The 23,248-nt window shown below is 47.8% G+C and overlaps 1 protein-coding gene across 29 annotated transcripts in view; it reads right to left on the reverse strand.

The window, feature by feature from the left end:
* The window catches only part of Foxp (FoxP protein), a 234,575-nt gene that overhangs the window by 34,975 nt on the left and 176,352 nt on the right, over positions 1-23,248 (reverse strand). The window contains exon 1 of one of the 29 annotated variants that reach the window (XM_016915675.2): positions 11,144-11,424. The exons of the other annotated variants lie outside the window; for them this stretch is intronic. The gene's annotated coding sequence lies outside the window, so the exon portion shown is untranslated. Of the gene's footprint in view, positions 1-11,143; positions 11,425-23,248 lie in introns of those variants that run through there. 29 annotated transcript variants of the gene reach the window in all.

The raw sequence follows: 23,248 nt of genomic DNA on the forward strand, positions 1-23,248 counted from the left end.
GTCGAGTATCACATTGTTAATATCAAACGTTGGTCAACAAAATGTCCAAGTTTTCATGAAACATTTTATGTCGATAGAACGATGGATCACAATTTTCTCTCTCTCTCGTTCATTGTTCACGATTTTTCGTAGGGAAATTTTCCAATTCGATATATCTATTATAATCGACAAGTTTGCCATAGATGTTAAAAAAAAAAAAAAAAAGGAAGAAAAGAAAAGAGAAAAAGAACGAGGCTATCTTTATTTAATATCATCGACGTAAAAATCTGGCGGTGCGCGAGTTATGAGAAACGGGGTGGCAAGGAACGATCGAGAAACACCGTCCCTTACCACCTCGGAGGAAGAAGGGCCGCACCTCGAGAAACATTTTTCTCCGCGAAAGAGGGTCAAATAAAATTTTAGAGTCGTCGAGAGCTGTCGATACGATCGGGGAGAGACGGCGACGCGACGCTGCGGAACGCTCCGCTTTTCAATACAAAAGGGCTGTGTATCCGAAAACTACTACCGGCTCACTCCCCCCTTTCTCCTTCCTTCCCGTGGTACAACGCGCGGGACCTATTCGTGTGTAGATTCCAGAAAATTATAGCCGATAAAGAAACAAATTCCGTATTCCGTCGAACCGAGGCGTTATAAACATTATTCCGCTTGTACCAACCCCTTTTCCCGACCCAGAGGAATCGAGTTCCTTCCTCCCCCGGAATACGATTTTCCACTATTCCAAAGCGAGTAATAAACAATGCGGATCCACCGTATATATACGTATGTATATTTCCAAGCGATTAGAGGCAGCTCGCCAAGATTCGTTCTTCGGATTCTTTTACGCGTCCAATGAAAAATTCAACGACAATATTCGATGTTATCTCGTTTAATTCGTTCGTAAGCATCGTTCCTTCTTCCATTCTGATTAATTTTTGGCAAGAGATAGATTAACGAATATACGTGTATATATAAAGAGGAGCGTAATTTCGCCAATGATTAGAATCGTACGAATTGGAAATAGAATAGATCGGGAACAATGGGATACGGAGGGGCAAAGGGGAAGAGCGAGCAAACAAGCAGAAACTGTTAATACGAAGAATCGGGCGAAAATTCCGCGTTGCATACAAGTTCGGCAATGTGGGTCGGATTGTTTGTACAAATCGGCCGCGTTTCTCCGCGCTTGTACACACTTATGTACACTGTCGATCCGCGTGCTCGTCTCGCACGAGGCGCAGGAACCGAGGCGGGGTTCGTGGGCGTTGAAGACTCGCATATGGCCGTCTTTCTTTCTTCCTCGTTCGTTCGCGTCCTCCATCCACGGCCCAAGACCAAGCCACTCTATGTAAATAGTTGTGTAACGCGGTACGAGAGGCATTAAATAAATAATAGCCGTGCCACGGTTCATGAAGTTGAAAGGAGAGCGCCGCCCCGTCGAGAGCAGATGTGTCAACATTCGTCCTGACTCGTCGCCTCTTCCCTCATTTTTATCCTCTCCCTCCTCCCTTGTTCCTCTTCCTTCATATCCTTTCCTCTCCCTCGTCATCGCGGTTGGCGACACACTCCTCCGCGATTTTTTGATCGGTTTCTTTCCAAGTCTCGTATCTTAAGCGCAGGCTCTCGTAGGCGTGTTAACGGCCGACTCAGCCTTTTGCGCGGCTACGATTCGCGACAATTGCAGAGTGTTCGACAGAGAGAGAGATATTCCCTTATTATTACTGTTATTATATTTTTGATTTTCTTCCAATCGGGGGTAAGGGGCGGGAGAATCGAAGGCGTGAAAGGTCCAAAGTGAAAAATGTCGATGTGCCGGGGAAAGTGTACGATCACGAATGACCGTGACAGAGTGGCGCGACCATTTCGAGAGTTCTAATACCTCGTAGAGACGCTTGCTCGCAGATTCCATAAGAGGGCAGTTTATATGCAGGCTACGGATGGGTCAGCATAGGGGAGATATATATTTTTCAATATAACTCGCGCCGCCGGTAAGGGTCGCGAGAATCGTCCAAGAGAGTGGAAGTCGGCGTTATTTTTTATCTTTATTAGATTGCAGGGTATCCGTTAGTTGAGGTTCGACGTGCTACGGACGAACGTGCATGAATATCAAGTGCCACGGTAACACGTGGCGCATTTTATCGTCTTTCCACTCCGCCTGGCTGTATCCTTTGGTCGAGTTGCCACACTGTGTCCTCCGTCATCCCCGTCGTCCCCGTGCAGGGGATGAATAAGTGGAACTTATGTATAAAGGATAATCGTTCCTTCCGCAATAATCTTCTCTCCATTCTTTCTTGATCTTTTTCGATCGATAACGTATCATTTAAATATTCCAATTCTTCAACATTCTTTTCTTTTCTTTTTTCTCTTTTCAACGAAAATTATTTCGTTTCGTCGTTCGATATCCTCGTAACTCTTCCCCTCCCCACGCGATTATAAACGCGTATCTCCGCGATTTATAAGGAGATAAGAGTTTTCCTCGAATCGACGTTTTTCCTGCAATTTATAGCCGAGCCGGCTCAAAGGAAGATCGCATCGACGCGGCGAGGAGGAGCGTTTGTTCGTTGGCGAAAGAGCTCAAACAAGAAGAACGCAAAGCAGGATGTTTGTTTGAAGGTCCGTTAATGTCGCGGTGTGTATTGTTTACCGTATAACCGCTCTCGTCCTCTCTTCCTCCACCCCTTCCTCTCCCGCCCCTCCCCCTCCCCCACCCCCCACTCCCGCAGTTATTCGAAGTTTGTCGATATTGAAAGAACTCGAAGCGCGGCGGTATCGTTCTTTGAAAAATACTCAAGGTAAACTCGCGTGTTGATTGTATGTTCAGCCCGTGAGAGTGCTCGTGTGTAAAGAGCGCCGCGCGGCCTCGCTGGAATTTCCAGGATGCTACATCGGCTCCATCGAAGCCACTTTCGTAACTGTGGGAATCATAATCCCGGTTAAAAGATGTTTCCACCAGCTGTGTAATGCAGGCCGGCCCCCGACCCCTGCTCTTTTTCTTAAAACAAACCCTCTCGATAAAAACGACGTGTGTCGATTCCCCTCCCCCCTCCCTGCATCGCGATCTACTACAAATATTTTATTTTATGGAAACAATCATCTCCCGCTTCTTCTTCGGGGACGAAGAAGAACGCGAGCTTTCCGTTTCCTCGAAATATAATTAAACAAACGTATCTCTCGTAACAAACTACCGAGATAAATCTCACATTTCGTATCGATCGTGTATCGATCGTAACGATAATTATTATCCGGGAAAAATAAATAAAAAGAGAAAAAAAATTTAAAAGAACGAGAAATTTTTTTAAACACTCTCGATATATATACATATTTTTCCTACAATATAAGGCACACGACCGACGTAGGACGCGATTAAGAACGCGGGGTAAGGACACGCGTCCCGTAATTAATGGAGACGTAACGAGTGGGCGTAGCCGTGGACTAATATGCGAAATAAATCTGCGGTAATAGTAAGTAATTTGGCCAATAAGTCGATAACAAATTGGGTTTGCCAGCGGCAGTGCGCGGGACCCGTAATGGCAGGCAAGTGACCGGATCCACCCCCTTAACACCCCCTGTTCACGGCCGTCCGGTAACACCCTCCGACACCCACACCCTTCCCGTCGCCCATTCTAGATTTCCCTTTTGCCAGCGTATTCATATTTCACGGACTTGTAATATAGGAAAGTTTTGTTTAAGCCATAAAGCTAGGTAGAGTAGCTACGTGGTGGAGGAAACGATCGCCTGGGAGAGGGGGGAGGGGGAGGGGAGAGAGGTCACCCCTCTACGACGGGCGCGACGCAGAAGTGGAGAACGCGACGGGAGAAGAGGAGGCGGAGGGTGGAAGTGGACGGACGAGACATAATTCACGGTGATGTAGCAGCGAGCCGCGTGGCCTTTTTCACGCTTGTGCACGATCGGGTCGGTGGTAGTTGGCGGTCAGTCGAAGGAATTGCGAGATAAAGAGCGATAAGGGGTAGCAAGGCGAGTGGAAAGCGAAGGGGCGTGATGTATATCGGTGTTCCACAGGGAGGAAGGAAGGCTGTGGGATATCGAGATCCTGTCCCGTTTTCTTCCAAGACACTATTTTTTTCTTCTTCTTCTTCTTCTTCTTTTTTCCTTTCCCCTCCTCGGAGAAATTAGTTTTCTTTGGGGTGGCGTCACCCTTGCCTCTGTAAATATCTAAATCCATCGTGAATCGACGATATCGAGAATATCTCGGTTGCCGAAATTACGGGATGGGGAGCATCGCGATTCAATTTCGCGTATTGGAAAAAACATGGGAGAGAAAAATACGAGGGATGAAAAAGAAAAACGATATATCGAGTTTTCGGAGAATCTTGGAAATGGGGAAAGAAGAAGAAGGAGGAGGAGGAGGAGGAGAAGAAGACGTCTTCTTCTGCTTAAAGACGACGATAGTATTCGGAAAGTCTGCTGGTCAGTTGTAATGAATAATGTCCACATCTGTTCGGGACGTCCCATCAGTAACTGCTACCCCCCTCGGCCCCGCGACATCCTTTTGCTTCACCTTGCTCCTCACCCTAAAAACCATTTCCACCCCATCGCTGCTTTCTCGCTCGATTTCGCTGCATATCAAATTATGGAGTTCTGAATGGCCGATCGTCGCCTGCTGCTGCTGCTGCTGTGATATATTTGGATATATTAAATTTTTTTTCCCACCCGAGAAGCGCGTTTACGTCCAAGCGGAATCGATATATACGGTCTGTCCACTACCAACTTCGACTTCGACTCGACCCGAATATCCCAACCTTATATCCCTTCGAGTCGTACGTAACGAGTCTTACTACGAGATCGTTTTTTAAATCGATTAACTTCTCTTCAGTCCGTAAATTTTATTAACAAGTCTCGTCCTCTTTTTCTTCTCCCTCGAAAGAGACAGAGAGAGAAAGAAAAAAAGAAAAGAAAACAAAAAAAAAATTCGAACGGAGAAGATAATTCTCCGCCTTTTTCTATCCCATCTAATTTACTTCCCGGCCCTCGTTCGAAGCTCGATCCTCGATCCACCGGCAATAGAGCAAATAACTCGAATTTTAAAGGGTTATCGGCTCGAATAAAAATCGACAAACAAGCTTCGCTACCCTTCGGGCCCACCTATTCGCAATTCTCCAGAAAGGTCGAGCGGCTTCGTTTGCATAGTCGCCGACACCTTGCGTGTCCATTACGCGGGGGTGGCGACGGTCGAACGACGGGGGTGACGAGTAAGTGGACCGCGGGGGTGGGGTAAGAGGTGTGAACCGTAAACGCGCCACGTGCGGCAAATGGAAATGGACCAAATATCGCTGCAAACACTCGACCGTGCGAGTATCGATATACGACGCACCCTCCTCCATCTCTCCCGCTCTCTCGGTCTCCTGATCCCCCTTTTGCTACGAGCAAAGGCACACACGCTCGCACACACAAAGGGCCACGATTCCACGCTCCGTTTGTCGTTTATACCGGCCGCGCCATCCCCGCCCCGCCTCTCTCACACCTCCTTCCTTTCCACCCTGTGCAGTCGACTGACGTCCGCCTCCCCGCCCCCGCTCCAAAATTCACCGGTCACCGGTCGAATCCATCAGGTATCCGCAAAATATCGCAATCCACTTCTCTCTCTCTCTCTCTCTCTCTCTCTCTCTCTCTCTCTCTCTCTCTCTGCTACGTTTCTGCTCGTTTCTCCGTACACTTTCGTTCCGTACGTGCGTAACGATCACGCGAATGGAAGCATTTTACGAATGGGGGAGAGAGGGATGGATGGATGGATCTCTAGCCCTTCAAGGCGAACCCAAGTTTTTTTTTTCTCAAATCAGTCGATCTTTTTACTTTTTCGATCGAATCGTAAGAAACACAACAGGGATTATCCGTGATTCAGAAAGGGGCGATGAAAATTCCCCATTTGTCGAAATTTCCATTAATTCCCCCATTTGGCTCAGGACCGCGAATATTTCGTTTTTCGCCTCGGCCGGAGAATTACTGGGTCACGAAACCGCGAAAACCGCAATTTCAAGACTCGACCGAATGGGCGATACACTTGAACGCGATTACGCGAGTTGGCCGCGTTAAACGCATTAGCGTGAAGGATTAACCGGATACTGGTCGCCACCATTGCCAAAAAGGACCTCCTCCCACCTCTCCTCCACTATTTCGGGGGTGTTGAAAGATCAGAAGCGGGTTCTTTCTCGCTTCGGTTACGAATTCACTCGTTGATCCATTCATTGAATTCGCGCACGAAAAACGGTGTCCGAAGAAGGAACAGGCGAAGCGCGACAGAGGATCGCGGCGGGATGGAAGGAAGGATGAGGGGTGAAACACAGGAGGGGGTGGAGGAGGGAGAGGAAGAGGACGGAACTTAGCGAGTGCTTCTAGCTAAACAAATATGTACTCACGTACTCATTCACCTATCTCCCAGTCAGTCCTACCTACGCCCCTTCAGCCCTTTTAAAGACTTTTCCCGCTGTCCCAGACTCTAACCTCCAGCCGTCATCCCCTACCCAAACAGAACAAGACGTTTGGACGTTGCGTATCACGGGGTTCGAGGAAGAGAGAAGGCCATCTCTAAGGCTAACTCTTTTCGCGCGTTCGAAACCTTTTTCATCGCTCTCTAGACGTTCTAGGCAGACGTTGTTCCCCGTCGAGTCGAGTCGAGTCGAGTCGAGTCGAGTGTCTGCGGCGATTGCGCTGGCTAACCGTAGTGTCATTCGCCAACACCGTGAACCGTCAACGATGATTCTTCGAAAAAGATATACCATCCACTCTTCACCTCTGTTTCTACACGCACACGATACATTTTCATTCCGTCAAAAATACGTCTATTTAATTCTTACAATCACGCAATCTTTACCAACAACGTCGAAGAGGCGATAGAAGAATGTCAAAGAGATTTATTCCATCAAATTTGTGCGTAATTATTTTCTTTCCAGTCGAAAAAGGGAAGCTCTTTATTAATAAAGAGGGGGGCCGGGTCGTCGTAAATCGACTAAAGCGAAAGAACGACTTTGGAACGACTATTACGCGCAAGGGAGGGGGAGGAGCAGGGAGACGGATTTTTTCACAGATCTCCGATGCATCGATCCTTCTCCAAAGAGCCGCCGCCGCCCCCATCTATATATCCTTCCGGATCTAAATCCACCAAGGATTTCGTCTGACGCGCCTCCCCCTTCCTCCCCCCCAGGAAAGCCTACAGTCGCCTATTTGTTTCGTCGCATCGTGTATTGACACTACGCGACGGTAGGTGTCGCGGCGATAATATATCGACGATCGGGTGATATATGCCTCGCAGGAGTGAGTGGCTGTGCAGAAGAAAGACTTGTCTCATAAAGTATAGGGCGATTTGTCACGGCAGTTTGTGATGCGACCGGGAGAGAATAATCCTCTGGATATCATCTAGCGCAACTTGCTCCCCTTCTGCGTCTCCCCCTCCTCTCTTCCTCATCGCCTACGAGCTTCTCACCCCCCCTTTCGCCCCCCTCTCGGTCCTGAGAGCGGATTATTCCTGACCCGTTGCTATCGCCCGATCCCCCTCCCTCCCGAGTCGTTCCTCCCACGTGTTCTTCGTTAGTCTCGTTTCGACGATCGCGGATCCTACGAATTACTCGTACCACCCCCGTACCCTTCTCCCTCGCCCTTCAAATTTACTCGAGACCTCGAGCGTCTCCTTCGGAGCTTCACAGAGGGAGGGGGAACATCGAGAGAGCGGTCGTAGATCACTGGTGGTTTTATTTCGATATTTTAATTGGAAAAACTTCTCCACTCGATCTTCTCGAAAAAAAATCTAAGCCAATCTTGCCCTTTGCGGCGTGCTTCTCCATCTATACAGTTTCACTATTTCGGCTCGTAACCAACCCTCTCCATAAATTCCGAGTGGCCGATTTATAATTACCGATTTCATACAGGCTTTAAACTTGTGTAATTTGCTTGTGTAAATTCTACGTACGAGGCTCCGTTCGTACCAAGTTGGCCGCGATATTTCCCTCCTTCTCCCCTATAATGCCCCCTATATACGGGGTAATTAATCCACTTTGATTACGATAGATCAAAGATCTGCCGTGTTTTTCCTCCTCCTCCTCCTCCTCCTTCGGAGGAGGAGGAGATGTTTCTCGGCTCTACGAAAGTCGACGGCCGCGACGCCTCGGAAAATAAACGTCTTGGATGAATACACTTGGATTACAATTTCATGAGGCACGGTAATAGAGACAGGTTTCGCGCGGCGTGACGAACGTTTTAATTTCCACTTGCCCGTATTCCACTGCGGCGCTATATTTGATCGCGCGGATCGAAATCGACTTTACACGTGTGTGCACGTTTAATTGCAAAATACAGGTGGGAGGGGGGAGGATAAGGGGGAAGGGATACCGGATGTGCGGAGTCGCGATGCATCCACCACCGCGGTGCGTTATATAATACGAGGGGGGAGGGGGAGGGGGAGCGAAACGGGTGTTCGCATTAGCAGCCGAGGACCGATTACATTTTAATGGGGCGATACATTATTCAAAAACCGCGGTTTCCTTGTCGATCAAACCTCTGCACCGCATTCGTGTAATAATATGCATTGTCAGGGCGAATTAAAAAATCAATCCGGACACCGGCATCTCCCAATCTGCATTTAGCAGTAAAAGTCGTTAGCCTTGGCTCGGAAATTTTGTGAATTTTGCATTAACCACACCTATTATCGTTCACAGGTGTAACCTGTACATCTTTTTATATATATATTAAATATAGATCTCGTCAAATTACATTTTCGATTAATCGAATTCATGAGTGCCAAATTTTTTTTCTCCCTCGGATAAATTCGTCTTTATTCGGCCTGCTTAAACGGCGGGTTAAATATAATTTCTATCGGGAGGAGAGAGGGGAAACGGTTTTAACCGGTTTGGAATACTGTATATGTGTGTATCGTGTATCATCTTTTTCGATTCGTTGTCACGATGCAACAGTTAAGACATCTCTATGAATAAAAATTCATTCCCTGTCAATCTTTCCAACCGAATTCTTCGAATTTAGAATAATGGTTTTAATCACGGAGAGAGGGCAGAGTTCTTCCTCGTGAATAATAATACATTTTATATTCGATAGATTACTTTCTAATTTAAGTCTCGAGCTTATAACTCTCCCTCTATTTATCGCCTCTATTTATTTAACTCCTCTGCCCTCGATATCGAGGAGATGCGGCATCGTTCTGAAAGAGAAAACGCAAAATGCAATTATTTGTTCCAAGAGATCTGTTTCCAAGCCGAATGTACCCTCTCTCTTTCTCTCTCTTCTGGAATCGTTGGAATCACTCCGGAAAATATTTCGGAAACGATGGGCGATATTTCGCAGCTGCTTCGTGCGAACGGTGGCGCGGTAGCCACGCGACTGTCGGGCAGGTAGGAGCTTTCAGCTTTTCGAGCATGGAGCTTCGAGGTTTCGCGGTTTCGGCGGGGATAGGACGAGGCTGGTAGAGGAAAGGGCGGCCTGAAGGGAAGGGGACAAGCGTCGGCGCCCGACGATACACTACACACCCGACACAACGATGAGTTCACCGATTCTCAGTGCGTGCCACGCGTCCGACATGACAGCACGCACCTTTCAGCCGCCTCCGCTCCAAACAGGATCCCACACCCGAGCTTCGAAACTTTCCCCTCCACCCCAAATCTCTTCCCTTCCCCCTTAATCGACTTGATATTCGCCAAGGAAATAATTATAATTATCGGTCATGCAATTTTATATATATCTACATTTTGGGATGAAATTTTTTTGAGCTTAAAGAAAAAAAAATAATCTCGTTTTCCGAGATTCAGTTAGTGGAGGAAGGGAGGAGGGGGAAGAGAATTAATGCACTAGAGAGAGAGAAAGAGAAATGCGGGGTTTACAACGAAATCATTTCCCACGTGATGAACTCTGGCGACAGCACGTACAATTCCCCGCGATGCACGATATGAAAATTGTTGCCTCGAGGAGGAACGTAACCGGCATAACAGGCCGTCAAAGGAACATCGTGTTCTCGGCCGTGTCGTTCCCATTCCGTATTCATAACCCCTCCATTATCGGGACTCGGGCAAATTTGCAAGAAGTTACAAGAAGAAAACACGCCACGCGTAATATCGCGGCTTATAGCGTTTCTTTTATCCCGCGTTATTATAACCATCATCGAGAAAAAGGTGGCAATCACAGGAAACACGCGCGTTTCATTGACTTGCCTTCTTTTCGACGATAAAAATCTCATCGGCTGGAAACAATCGATATACACATATCGATAACAATGATAAGCGCGACAATTTTGACAATAAGAAAAAAAAAGAAAAGAAAACGTTATTCAATGGAAAAGGAGGGAGGGAAAAAAAAAAGGAAAGAGAGAAATTAATTTTCCCTAAGTGCGACCCGACTAAGTTTCATCGGTTAAAGCATTGTCCCTTGTATTATCACGTTTTATAGCGGGCAGACTGAACGATGCTGTCAAGGGAACGCGGTGTTTACGCTTTATCGTCCGGCAAGCTGTTTTCCTTATCGATCGCGATTGTTATCAGGTCATCTTGCAGGCCATTGCTTGCAAATGCATTTACCCAAGTTGCGACTCCGCGCCATCGTAAAACTTTCGCTACCGTCGCGCAAAACGCTTCCAAGTTTATGAAACAGTTCCACGAAATTTTATAATCCCTATATACGTTTCTCTTTGTGCCGAATCATTGTACAACTTCTCTCCTAAAGATTCGTCGAGCAGACTCTGGGGGAGAATCTTGGACGGATTAAAACGTCGGAAAGTTGTACGATTTCCCGGTGAAAAACTCGTCTCGATTCAAAGGATAATAATACGTTCTCGCTGTACAACTCGAACTCGTCAGAATTGAACAGAAGTAGATTCGACCGATCAATGATCAGACCTTGCCCGCGTATATAATACAAAAGACGAATAATTATAAAACGTGGAAAAGACCGTAGTCGAAATAATTTTACGCACCGCGGTTTTATTCGCGCGATTTCGATTCACGACGCGAGCAACGTGAGACGTCACGGAAAGTAATCGCAGTTTGATAAACGTTATCTCGCGAGTCACGTTCTTCTTTTCACGTTTTCCGTGAAGGATGTCATTGCTCGATTCGACAATTCCCTTATCAAATTCTTCCTATTTCGATACTTTTTTGCATCGCAACGCGCATCGTCACGCGCAAACGACGAATACGCAAAACGATTTTCAATTACTTACACGATTTCTTGCATTTCGGTCGATTACACTCGTGAACGGGACTCCGATTCTCTCGCTTCACGTCACGATCAGCTTCCTGCGCGTGTAGCGTGTGCGCTCTCTCTCATTACTCGTGCACCACTAATACTCCTCCTCTCGTGTATTATCGTCACTAACGCGCGTCCACTGTCAACGTTCACCGATCGTTCGTGGAAACCTTTGGGTCGAGCGCGCCGCACATCACACACGGCTGCGAGACCGTGGCCGACGCGGATCAAACCATCGATGCTTCACTTCCAGTCACTTCTCTTTCTCCACGTGGTAGAGTAATCTAGACGACTACTACTACGTTTCACCACTTCCTGCATCGACGGAACAAAAGATTTCGAAGATCGATTTAGACGGAGCGGGAGGAGGGGGAGGGGGAGGCAGGACAAAAACAACTGCGATGGATCCGAAAGGTAAACCGAAAAGGGATGAAGGGTTGACGATCGAGCAAGGGTTTGAAAACGCTCCTTGCAAGGAGCGAGGAAGAGGTCGATGGACGTCGATATGAGCCTACAACGAGTTGAACAAGGAGATGAAGAGATTGTAAGAGCTAAGGAGAAAGAGAGAAAGGAAGAGGGAGAGGGAAGGGGGAATAGATTCGTACATATGTAAGAATTCCTATGTACATAAGTATATATACATATATGTATATATATATATATACGTACGTATATAAGTTGCGAGAGAGTAGACGAGAATGAAACGGAGAGTGAATGAACGAAGATCGGAGAAGGGGTTGAAGAAACTAAGTAGTGGGACTCGTGGTCTCGCGAAGAGATTGTTTGGGATCCCGTGGTTGGCTGGGTTGGACCGACCGGTTGTCTCGAGATATGCACGGTTAGTAGGCGATATCGTGTTTGGCTCGCCGCGCCGAGCCAGGCCTCCCGCGGAGGCCGCGTTACAGCAACAGACCGAGGGAGAAGGACAAAGAAACGGCGCGGCGCGAGGGTGCGAGAGAGACGCGGGGGAGAGAAAGTGGTCGGGAGTGGTGCGGTGGTAGGGCGACTTGCTGTGTTGTGTCGGATGCTACCCGGTAGCGAGTACTTGTTGTTGAGATGCCGTGAGTGTACGTGGGGGTGGGCGAGGGGGTGGTGACGACGCCGGAGAACGGCGGTAGGCGGCGGAAGCGAGGGAGAGAGGCGGCGAGGAGGGGGGGAGGGATGGCCGAGCCGAATGGCCTTGCGCGCAGTAGCAGGTACAGCGGCGTTGCTGGCGGTTGCTCGGTGGAGACGAAAGCGCGGGATAAGGCGGTGGTTACCGATGGAATAAAGGAGATGGAGGAGTTGCCGGGTACGCTGTGTACATCGCGGGAGCTGTGGCTCTGTGGCAAGGGGGTGGCACCCTGGCGAGATGTTGCACGAGTTGCCGCGAAACGGCTGCACGCCTCCGGGAGCCTCGTCCCGTTGAGAAAGGAAAGAATAAAAACGGCACACGCGAAACACAACTGGGTCGAGGCAATTTTCTCGGCTGGGGAAGAGATCGACGAACACGGTCGAACAACGGGTTCCCTTCTTCTCGTCGAGCGTGGAGAGAATGGAATTGGAAGGTACGATACCTTTGACGATGGCTAGGACTAGACTAGACTCTCGACGTGACGATGACGATCGATGAAGATCGAGATACGACGGTACGACGAGATAATGAGAAACACGATCTACGGGCACGATATACGATACGATACGATACGCGATAGGACGCGATAGCTCGGCCGATATACGAGCGCGGAGGACGCGACGCGAGTGTACACGCGGCGCGGATGCGCGCAACTCTGCGGGCGGGCACGCTCGGCTACGCTGTTTTCCTCCCTGCCGTTAAAACAATAATGCAATATTTAACCATACACACGAGGAGAGCGAGAGAGAAATCGAGAGACAGAGGGAGGGGGAGGGAGGGGGAGGGAGGGGGAGGGGGGGAGCAGTGGGACGGTGGCAGTGGCGGTATCGGGGCGAGAAGGCATCGCGGTAGGGAGATAAGGAAGGTAGGGGTGAACGTAGAGAGAGCGGATGTGGGCTTTCATTTCCCCTCTCCCCTGCAAAACGCCGACCCTCGTTCCGCGTTCGAGGCTGCTTCTCGCGCGCCCCGTTAGTTGTCTTGCTTCTGCCTCGCGCTTTCCTCTCCTCCCCCGCCGCCCTTCCCCTCCAATTCATCCCTCTCGCTTTTTTTCTCCCCCGATCCGATCCCGTCCCTCTCGCTCCGTTTCCCTTTTTTCCCTCTTTCCACCGCTTGCTTTTTCCCCGCGAGCGTCTCTTTCTTCGGTGTGCAGCAAGCTTTCAGGGGGGAATCCTCGCCCTGTACCCGTCGTCGTTGCTTTTATGCGACGCCGCCGATAACACAGAGAGTGCGTGCATCGGATGGACGGAGAAAGGAGTTGTGGATCGGAGTGTACGAAAGAGCAAGATCGAAAGCGATACGTCATGTGTATACGTGTGTATACCGAGCTATGTATGCCGGTGTATACGTGTGTATATATGTGTGTGTGTGTGTGTGTGTGTGTGTGTGTGTGTACGTGTATACGTATATACATATAGATATACCTATGAAGGATACAGGGGCGGGTGCGAGGTAGTGGGAGAGCTGGAGGCGGCGCACGCCTCTTTTCAAGCGAGTACGTGGGGCAGCAGAGGCTGGGGTAGCACCAGCTCTAGACGCATTCTCCGAACGATGCAGGTGGGCGAAGGAGAGGAACAAACCAACGTGCACGCGCTGCACTCTGTCGTCTGACTCCCTACCGACCGCATCTCCTGCGACTTGCCATTGCGCGCGGCCATTCGCGGAAACGACTTTGGTTTCGGTGCCACCAACGCCGTTAGAAATATTCCCTGTTTTCAATTCGATTGATGTAATAATAATCATCGATTAAAATAACACCATTGATGAATATTTCGAACGAACATTTCGCGGTCCGAGTACAAATGTTAGACAATTCCTGTATTAATGAAATTTAAATTTGATCGAAAATTCAACATTTTTTTTTCTTTCTCGCGTTAAACGTGATTTTTGTTAAACGATACGATTTTAACAAATAAATAATAGGATCGACATCCGTCGAGACGAAGGGACGAATATCCTCCTGTCTTGACAGTTGTCTTAATTAATAGCCTCGCGAAGGCTTCGACGAAGGCCATACGTTAAGCAGGGGGAACGAAAAAATTTTTGACGCGAAAATCGTGCTCGAACTCGTGTCATAAATTTCCAATGTAATTCCAAGAATAATCGTGAAGAGCAGATGTTGGTAACAATATACCAGGCCGATAGATATCAGAGAAGAATCTACATTTTAGAAACGATTCATCGATATGTATATATATACGTGATGAACATAAAACTATGTCGAAGGAAAGTAGCGGGCATAGTTAGGAACCGGCCGCAAATATTTTCGAAACTGCGTTCATTTGCCAGAATTTTACGCGTTTAAAATTCCTTTACTTTTTTTTTTTGGAATATATAATTCAGATTTAAGCGTAATTCAAAAAACGTTTCGTTCCTCGAAATCACAAATACACGAGCTATCGATCAACCGTCTCGAGAGACCTCGATTCCGACAATATTATTTCCAATATTAATAAATAAATTTTAAATTCGATTCGATTCTTTCCCTTGAAACCCATCCGAAACGATCCACTACATCTACATGTTCCAACTCGAATCTTCAAGGATTTCCAATTACCTTCTTCGAATACTGCCAAAATCACATTTGCATTCATCCAAGGTATATCATGACCATCCATCACGTTCCTGATCCAGGCGTGTGCGCGCGCGCGCACGAACACACAAAGACACACGCGGGAGGAAGAACAGGTGAATTTGCATTCGGCTGTTAGATCCTCGGGACGCAAGATCCGCAGGCCCTAATTCGAGGCGCAAGAGCTGTCGCATCAGTGTCCGGGTTGTCGCGACGCTTCCTCCCCCCGGAATGAAATAAGAGCCACGGGCTGCATCTCTTCTTCGCCGAGGCATTACTTTTTCCAGCGTCGGCCGGCGAAGGGAGGTGGCGGTGGTGGAGCAATAGTAGTAGTGGTAACAGTAGTAGTAGTAGTAGTAGTGGGTGATAGCGCACGGGCACGCCGATACGCCAGGCGAAAAGGGTCATCCCGGGGAGGTAGCAGCCTCCAGCGAACGGTGATGCAGCGGCGGTACCGGCAGAGGCGGCTGGGTGGTGATGAGGAGGAGGTGGGCGCAGAGTGTCGGAGGTAGCTTCGAAGTCCAGATAGCGGTACACTTAGCCGCGTGTATAGCCGTTCTCTCCGGAGGATAGAAAACGGTCGGCTGGAGGGAAAGGCGGAGGAGGGAAGAGGGAGGAGGGAGAGGCGAGGAGGTGAGGGATGTGGAGGGGTATGGAGAAGAAGGGGCGTGGGGGTGGTGGCCACCCCTTGCAACCCCCCACCAGCGCAGGAGTCGCGTCGCCTCGGCTCGGCCAATAAGGAGGCCCGCCGACACAGAGACAATTCAAATGCTGCGCCAATAACAAACGTCTTTTGTTGTTATACGGCAAACTTTCTTTTCGCCTGGTCCTCTGTTTGTGCCGTCCCCGGAATGCCCAACCCCGTGGATTCCCGTACCCACTGTACCCGAGTCTTCCTCTCCCTCTGTGTTCCTCTCCCCTTTTGCTCTCGTCGTCGTCGTCGTCGTCGTCGTCGTCGTCGTCTAGCCTCTTTCTCTCTTTTTCTCTTTCGTTCTTTCCCTGTGGTGCGCCTCCACCACCCTTCCGGCGACTTCGTTCGAGGCATATTTTTCTTTTTTTTCCCTCTCTCTCTCTCTCTCTCTTTCCGCTTACTCTTTTCTTCCCTTCTTTCTTCTCTCCTTTCCCCGGAGCGTCAACATATTAAAACGGGGGAGGACTGCGCAACGCTGACTCTGTCTTTACCCGGCTCTCTCCTTCTTCCATGATCCTTCCACCGTTGCCTCCTCCTACTTCTTCGTCTTCTTCTTCCTCTTCCCGTATCTATGCCCGTTTCTTTAGATTCCCTCGACCTCGGTGGTGGCTTTATCCTTGCGCGCCTCTTTGAAACTTCTTCCGCCGCTCTCCGCGGTCATCTCCAGCGAGCAAGGGAGCTCGCCCTTCACGCGCCGCCCAGCCAGGTTAATTCTGATACAAAGCGCGCCTCTCGAGGCGTGCCTTCCGCGACGCGCCATTCGGTCATCTCGGAGGAGACGTCGTCCATAGGAAAATTCCTCGGATAAGATCGATCGAAACGTGACGTAAATACACGCGCGCGCGCGTATGTGCAAAGAGGGGACAGGCGGGAACGATTTTTAAGCGGGCCTGATAGGAAAGATGCGTTAACAGGTTCTTTCCTCCCCACCACGCCCTCAGCTTTTCCATTATGTTCCAACGTCCAATTAAATCCTAATAAAAACTCGTCTCGATCGACTGTGGATAATAGAGACGCATTCGAATGTAAATCCCGCCAAGCTTTCCAATTAAAGGGCCTCCTTCCTCGCGATGAGCGCGATTCACCTCTGTCCCGCGCCAACCAGAAAATCATAACTTCCCGTGGAACGAGTCTCTGTCTCATTGAATACCGATCGTGCCCGCTCCATCTACCCCGTTTAACTTTCGCCCGATGCTCGAAAAGAAACGAGCATCGGACCGCCCTTCGTCGCCCGACGAGTTTGGCCGGCGCCTCGGCCAAGAAAGGATAAATATTCATTGACGTCTTCATCAAGACTTTTATGACTCGACGAGAAAGCGAGGGATAGGGTCGAGGTCCTGTTCCATCCTTCGTCAACCTTCTTTCCTTCAAGATCGAACCGAACTCTACGTACAAACACGAGGGAGATCACGATACGAGATGTATCGCACAGTTTCTTCTTTTCTTAAATATTTCAAAAAAATCTCACGACGCGAAAGACGGATTCGAATCGAAGAAAGACGAGAGGAAGACGTTATGCGGGCAGAGAAGGAAAGAGGAAAGAAAAATCCTGTGTATATATATATATACGTGAGGAGGCAGCATCACGAACGGTGGCAGGGTGGCAGGCAAAAGGGGCGGCAAAATTGAAATTTCTTCGCTCGAGCGACGACGCAGCAACTCATAAAAAGTTTAAACGTTTCATTCTAGTCGGCGGGCCTCGCCGCGCGAGCCTTGCCTTTTTCCCAATATAAACTCTCTTTTCTCGCTCTCGCCCTGTCGATTGACTACCGGAGCCTTTCCGCTCTCACCCCGATACGACTCCGCTTATACACCTCCCCTCCTATCCCCGAACCGCCCCCCCATCCCACCGTTCCATCCCAGCTTTTGCTTCGCGGAGATGCTTACGGCTGGCAACTTTTACCTCCCCTCGAGAAATTAGGGGCTTACTTTGCTCCTTTCCACCATTGTGGCGTGCGGCCCGCACGCACGCACCACTTCTTCCATCTCCACTCCACCGTATTCCTCCTCTCTCTATCGTAAAATCGGGGTTTATGCGTGTGTCTCCTCCTCGCCCACGCGATCCACGCGAGCGTCAATGACTCGCTCGCTCTCTCTCTCTCTCTCTTTCTCTCGCCTCTAAAATTGGATTACGCACCGCGCTCGATTAAATATCTCCTCCCGATCGATTCGAAGGTGACGACGAGGTTATATTTTTAATTTCTATCTATTTCTGTCCAATTCCAACTCGAGTCGTTTCGAATTTTCTCGAAATATTGCCGATAAAAATTTTTGTTTGTTACGAAACGATAATCGAGATTAAAATTCGATTAAAATTTCGAAGACGGGATTAACTTTTTTTTTTTCTTTTTCGAAGAGGAGGAAGATTTGGTTCGACTCGCAATATTTTCAGCCGGGGTAAAGTCTGGGGGATTTTGTAAAAATATCTGAATATCGTCCGTCGAGAACGATCAGAACCATGGCGGTAACGTTTCCCGCCGCTCGGCGCGGCTACTTGCGTTTTCGTTTTTCCCGTTAACGAGATACCCGTCATTTCTGGACTTGCATCGACAGTGTGCATTACCGGTAACGAACCCGCGCGGATCACTCCGCTACAAAACGGAGATGCCGACCGACAGGCGATGGCTGCTTAAAAAAAGCGGAGGATCTGAACAAATACCGCGAATAGGCGGTACAATGGAAGCCGTCAGGAAACAATACAGGAAGCTTTTTTACGCGGGACCAACGCGCGGAGGTTGCCGCTGACACGAAACGAAATTTAATCCCCTGTCGAAAATTCGCGCGCATTTCAGCATATACATACATGTATATAGATATATACATATATAGATACTTCCTGTTTCGTTCTCTGCTCCATTCTTCTCGAGTGATCAAGCTAAACGAGAAATGGTACAAATAGCTTCATATTTCCCCTCTTATCCCCTTCTAACATCCCTTCGCCAAATTAGAATTCCTATCTTTTATTCGTTCTGAACGTAAAAAAAAAAAAAAAGAAAAGAAAATACGAAATTCCAATTCCAACGATTGATTTCTACAAATTAACAACGAGACAATTTTACATCCTCCTCCTCCTGTTCCCGATAGCAAAGTGTTATCCCAAGTTTATGGTTGCCCCGCGTTAACGCAAAATCGTTGCAAACGCGCGAAACAGGGATGGGCGATCAGGGAAGGGATTGAGGATACGAGAGCAGACTGTTTGTAGATAGCTATGTATTCAATCACGAGCGAGGGCATCCGAGGAGGGTTGCTGATTCTTGTTTGCCGATATGCTGATGTAATTATTATATTGGCTCCATCGTAGGCACAGCTTCTTATTATTTGCCGTATTAATGCTGGCGTCGTTCATTAGCTGGAAACCCTGCCCACATTATGGGTCACACTCGTATGCCCCGCGCTCGTGTACCACCAAACTTCTCCTTTCCACGGCGTGTATTCACCGCGGCGGACACATCGTTTCCTCGATGAAACGACGGAGGAAGAGGAAGAGGTGGTGGAGGAGGAAGAAGAGGAGGAGGAGAAGCGCGGCGAAAAAGGATGAACCGGGGCAGAGTGTTTCGTGGCTCAGATTGTTTCATCGGCGGCATTCCCATTATGAAAGGGTGGTGGGTTGAGAGAGGCGCCGCGAACGGAAAAAAAAAAAAAGGAGAAAAAATGAGAAATAAAAAGCGGAGTACGCGGAAAAAATGGATGTTGCCCGGCTAGGCAAATATCGTTGCCACCGAACAACCGGGCGGAGACACACGGCCGATGCACGTGGAAATTATTAAGCGGCCCTCCGCCACCGCCAACGTGCCCGCTACTCTTCGACTATCGATAAATATTGACGCTGCCCGTTACGGCAGGTATTACGGCCGCGCGCTGCCGGGATTTCGGCCCGCGTTCCCTATCATATTCTCTGAATTTTCTCCATCAAACCCTATATCCATATCCCACCCTCGCAGAGAAATACCGATCGCCCCATCGAAACCGATCCCACTTGATCGATCCCCGATTATCGTTAAATAACAACAATTTCGGATATCGGAGAATTATATACCGGTGGTTATGTAGATATCATAATCGATATAGATATCCGACACCTCGAATAATTTCGATGGGAAAAAAGAGAAGGGGAGGATATATTAAATATAATTTATACATATAATTACTTCGTGACGAAGGAAACGATGGATGAATCGATCTTGTTCGATTTCTTTCTAAATTTCTATACGATCGAGAGAGACGCAGCTCGCGGGAGAGAGAGAGATCCTTTAGGTTGCTTATAGGTCGCGAGGGTGTCACAGTCGATATCTTGCCGGCTCTGTGTCACAGCAGGGACGCCGGTTTCCCGAGGGGGGAGGTGTGGAAGGGTGGGAGAGGGGTAAGAGAATCGACGACGGGAAGGGTGGGTAGGTTTGGTGGTAGGGGCAGGGGTAGGTGCGGCTGCGGGTGTTAGGGGATGGGTACGAGCGAAGGGGGCATGATTAGCATTACACTCTGAGCCTCGATGATCAATAGTGGAAACGTCTCTCCCTTCATTCTCATTCTCTCGCTGTGTTAGCCTTATCTCCCTACCTCGTCTCGCTCTGCCTGCCTCTCTCTTTCCACCTAGCTACGGCTATGCCCTGCCGCCTCCTCCTGCCATCGGATATGCGCGAATCTCCTACCCCTCCCCCACAGGACCGCTTTCCACCGTCTCTCTCCCCCTCCCTTCTAGGTCTCTCACCACCCTCCTAGTACTCTGCCTCTGCCTGTTCCTCCACCCTCCCCCCTCCGACTTTTTCTCCGTCTTCTTCTCCACTCGACTGGACCAGCTTTACCCGATGCTAAAAATCATGCACAGGTTGTGACGACAATCTAGTCATTTCGTTGCAAGATTGTTGCAAGACAAGAGAGAACAACCTTGCGAAACACTTTCCTTCTCCCGAGATTTTTAGATCGATTTTAGACGAATTTTCGATTAGAAATTTTAGGGTTTTAATCGTAAAAGAAGGAAAAAACGAATTTGAAAAAGAAAGTAATAAATCCGTCGTTCGTTCCACGCGAACGTTGAGATTAAGAAAGATTACACAAAGTTTCCTTAAATTTATCGGAAATATGGAACGTGGAGGAACGTCTAGGAGAAATTTCAAATGGCAAAAGTAACGGCAAATCGTGACGTTCGAAGTTTCGACGAACGGTAGTGTATCATTCGCGAAAATTCATATAAAATATGGCAATTTTATTCCCCATTTTTTTTTTTACTAACCCGAGATCGACGTTTCCCGAGAAAAGTGCAGCATCAGCCGATCACGACTGACGCTGCGTGCGTATCTCTGCCCATTCCCCCCGTCCTCCCTTCTTCCACGTGTACGCGAAACGCGATATCGTATCAGGCCACATAAAAGGCCGAGATTCGCCGAGAGGCGCGGCATCTCGAATCCATGGAGGAGTTACACACCTTGGTCGGCCAGCGACGCGTCTATTCACCCCCGCGGTCGGGGGTGGGGGATGTTTTATTTGACGGTGTCAGCAAGCGGGAGATATTAACCGAACAGCTCTCGCCTGCTGGAATTATGTGGGCGGACGTGGGTGGCGCGAGATTCGACTTCCATGGAATTTCCGGAGAACGCGCCGCCACTGTAGCGAAAGAGTATAGGTAGTTGAAAGGGGGAAGATGAACGGAGAGGAGCAGCGACAGGTAGGTACGGGTGGTTCCTACGTAGGGGCGCAAGTTCGCCATTCCGAATACCGTGCCACCTTGGAAACCAGTTTCCACCTCTGCTTTTGCCACCTTACTTCGTTTAAGCTATCCGGGCCCGTATATCGGGGCTATTCCGCGGTTGGCCGGCGTGTCTTTGTCGCGTTTCACACCGAGAAATTGTAAAAAGTTCGGAAGAACGGGCATCACACCGTGGTCCAAGTGGAAAGCGTGGAAAAACCCGTGCGTGAAGGAACAGACGCGGTCAATCGTAATTCCTTCCACAGATCGAAGAGAACATTTGCACAATCGATTGATTTTCCTTTCGAAACATATTGATATTTGCTTCTCATAATAAAAAACAAACGAGAAATTTGGGGAGGAAAAGGAATTGATAAAAATAAAGAGATGGAGGAATTGATAAAAATAAGGAGATGGAGGAATTGATAAAAATAAGGAGGAGGAGGAATTGATAAAAATAAGGAGGAGGAGGAATTGATAAAAATAAGGAGGAGGAGGAATTGATAAATTTGGAGAGAAAAAGAAATTGATAAAAATAAGGAAGAGGAGGAATTGATAAAAATAAGGGGAAGGAGGAATTGATAAAAATAAGGAGATGGAGGAATTGATAAAAATAAGGAGATGGAGGAATTGATAAAAATAAGGAGGAGGAGGAATTGATAAAAATAAGGAGGAGGAGGAATTGATAAAAATAAGGAGATGGAGGAATTGATAAAAATAAGGAGATGGAGGAATTGATAAAAATAAGGGGAAGGAGGAAAAGTTTGACAGAACGGGCATCACACCGTGGTCCAAACGGAAAGCGTGGAAAAACCCATGCGTGGAGGAACAGACGCGGTCATTTCTCGAATCGTAATTTCTTCCACAGATCGTTGAGATCGAAGAGAACATTTGTACCGTCAACGATTTTCCTTTCGAAACATATTGATATTTGCTTCTCATAATAAAAAACAAAGGAGAAATTTGGGGAGGAAAAGGAATTGATAAAAATAAGGGGGAGGAGGAATTGATAAAAATAAGGGGGAGGAGGAATTGATAAAAATAAGGGGGAGGAAGAATTGATAAAAACAAGGAGGAGGAGGAATTGATAAAAATAAGGAAGAGGAGGAATTGATAAAAATAAGGGAGAGGAGTAATTGATAAAAATAAGGGGGAGAAAGAAAAGTTTGACAGAACGGGCATCACACCGTGATCCAGATGAAAAGCGTGGAAAAACCCGTACATGGAGGAACAGGCGCGGTCATTTTTCGAATCGTAATTTCTTCCACAGATCGTTGAGATCGAAAAGAACATTTGCATCATAGATCGATTTTCCTTTCGAAACATATTGATATTTGCTTCTCATAATAAAAAACAAAGAAGGAACTGATAAATTTGGGGAGGAAAAAGAATTGATAAAAATAAGTGCGAGGAGGAATTGATAAAAATAAAAAGATGGAGGAATTGATAAAAACAAGGAGGAGGAGGAATTGATAAAAATAAGGAAGAGGAGGAATTGATAAAAATAAGGAGATGGAGGAATTGATAAAAATAAGGGGGAGAAGGAAAAGTTTGACGGAACGAGCATCACATTGTGGTCCAAGTGGAAAGCGTGGAAAAATTCGTACGTTGAGGAATAGACGCGGTCATTTTTCGAATCATAATTACTTCCACAGATCGTTGAGATCAAAAAGAACATTTGCATCATAGATCGATTTTCCTTTCGAAATATATTGATATTTGCTTCTCATAATAAAAAAGAAGAAGGAACTGATAAATTTGGGGAGGAAAAGGAATTGATAAAAATAAGGGGGAGGAGGAATTGATAAAAATAAGGAGATGGAGGAATTGATAAAAATAAGGAGATGGAGGAATTGATAAAAATAAAGAGATGGAGGAATTGATAAAAATAAGGAAGAGGAGGAATTGATAAAAATAAGGGGAAGGAGGAAAAGTTTGACAGAACGGACATCACACCATGGTTCAAGTGGAAAGCATAGAAAAACCCGTACGCGGAGGAACAGACGCGGCCATTTTTCGAATCGT

This window comes from Apis mellifera, linkage group LG13, assembly GCF_003254395.2.
Source record: "Apis mellifera strain DH4 linkage group LG13, Amel_HAv3.1, whole genome shotgun sequence".
NCBI lineage: Eukaryota > Metazoa > Arthropoda > Insecta > Hymenoptera > Apidae > Apis > Apis mellifera.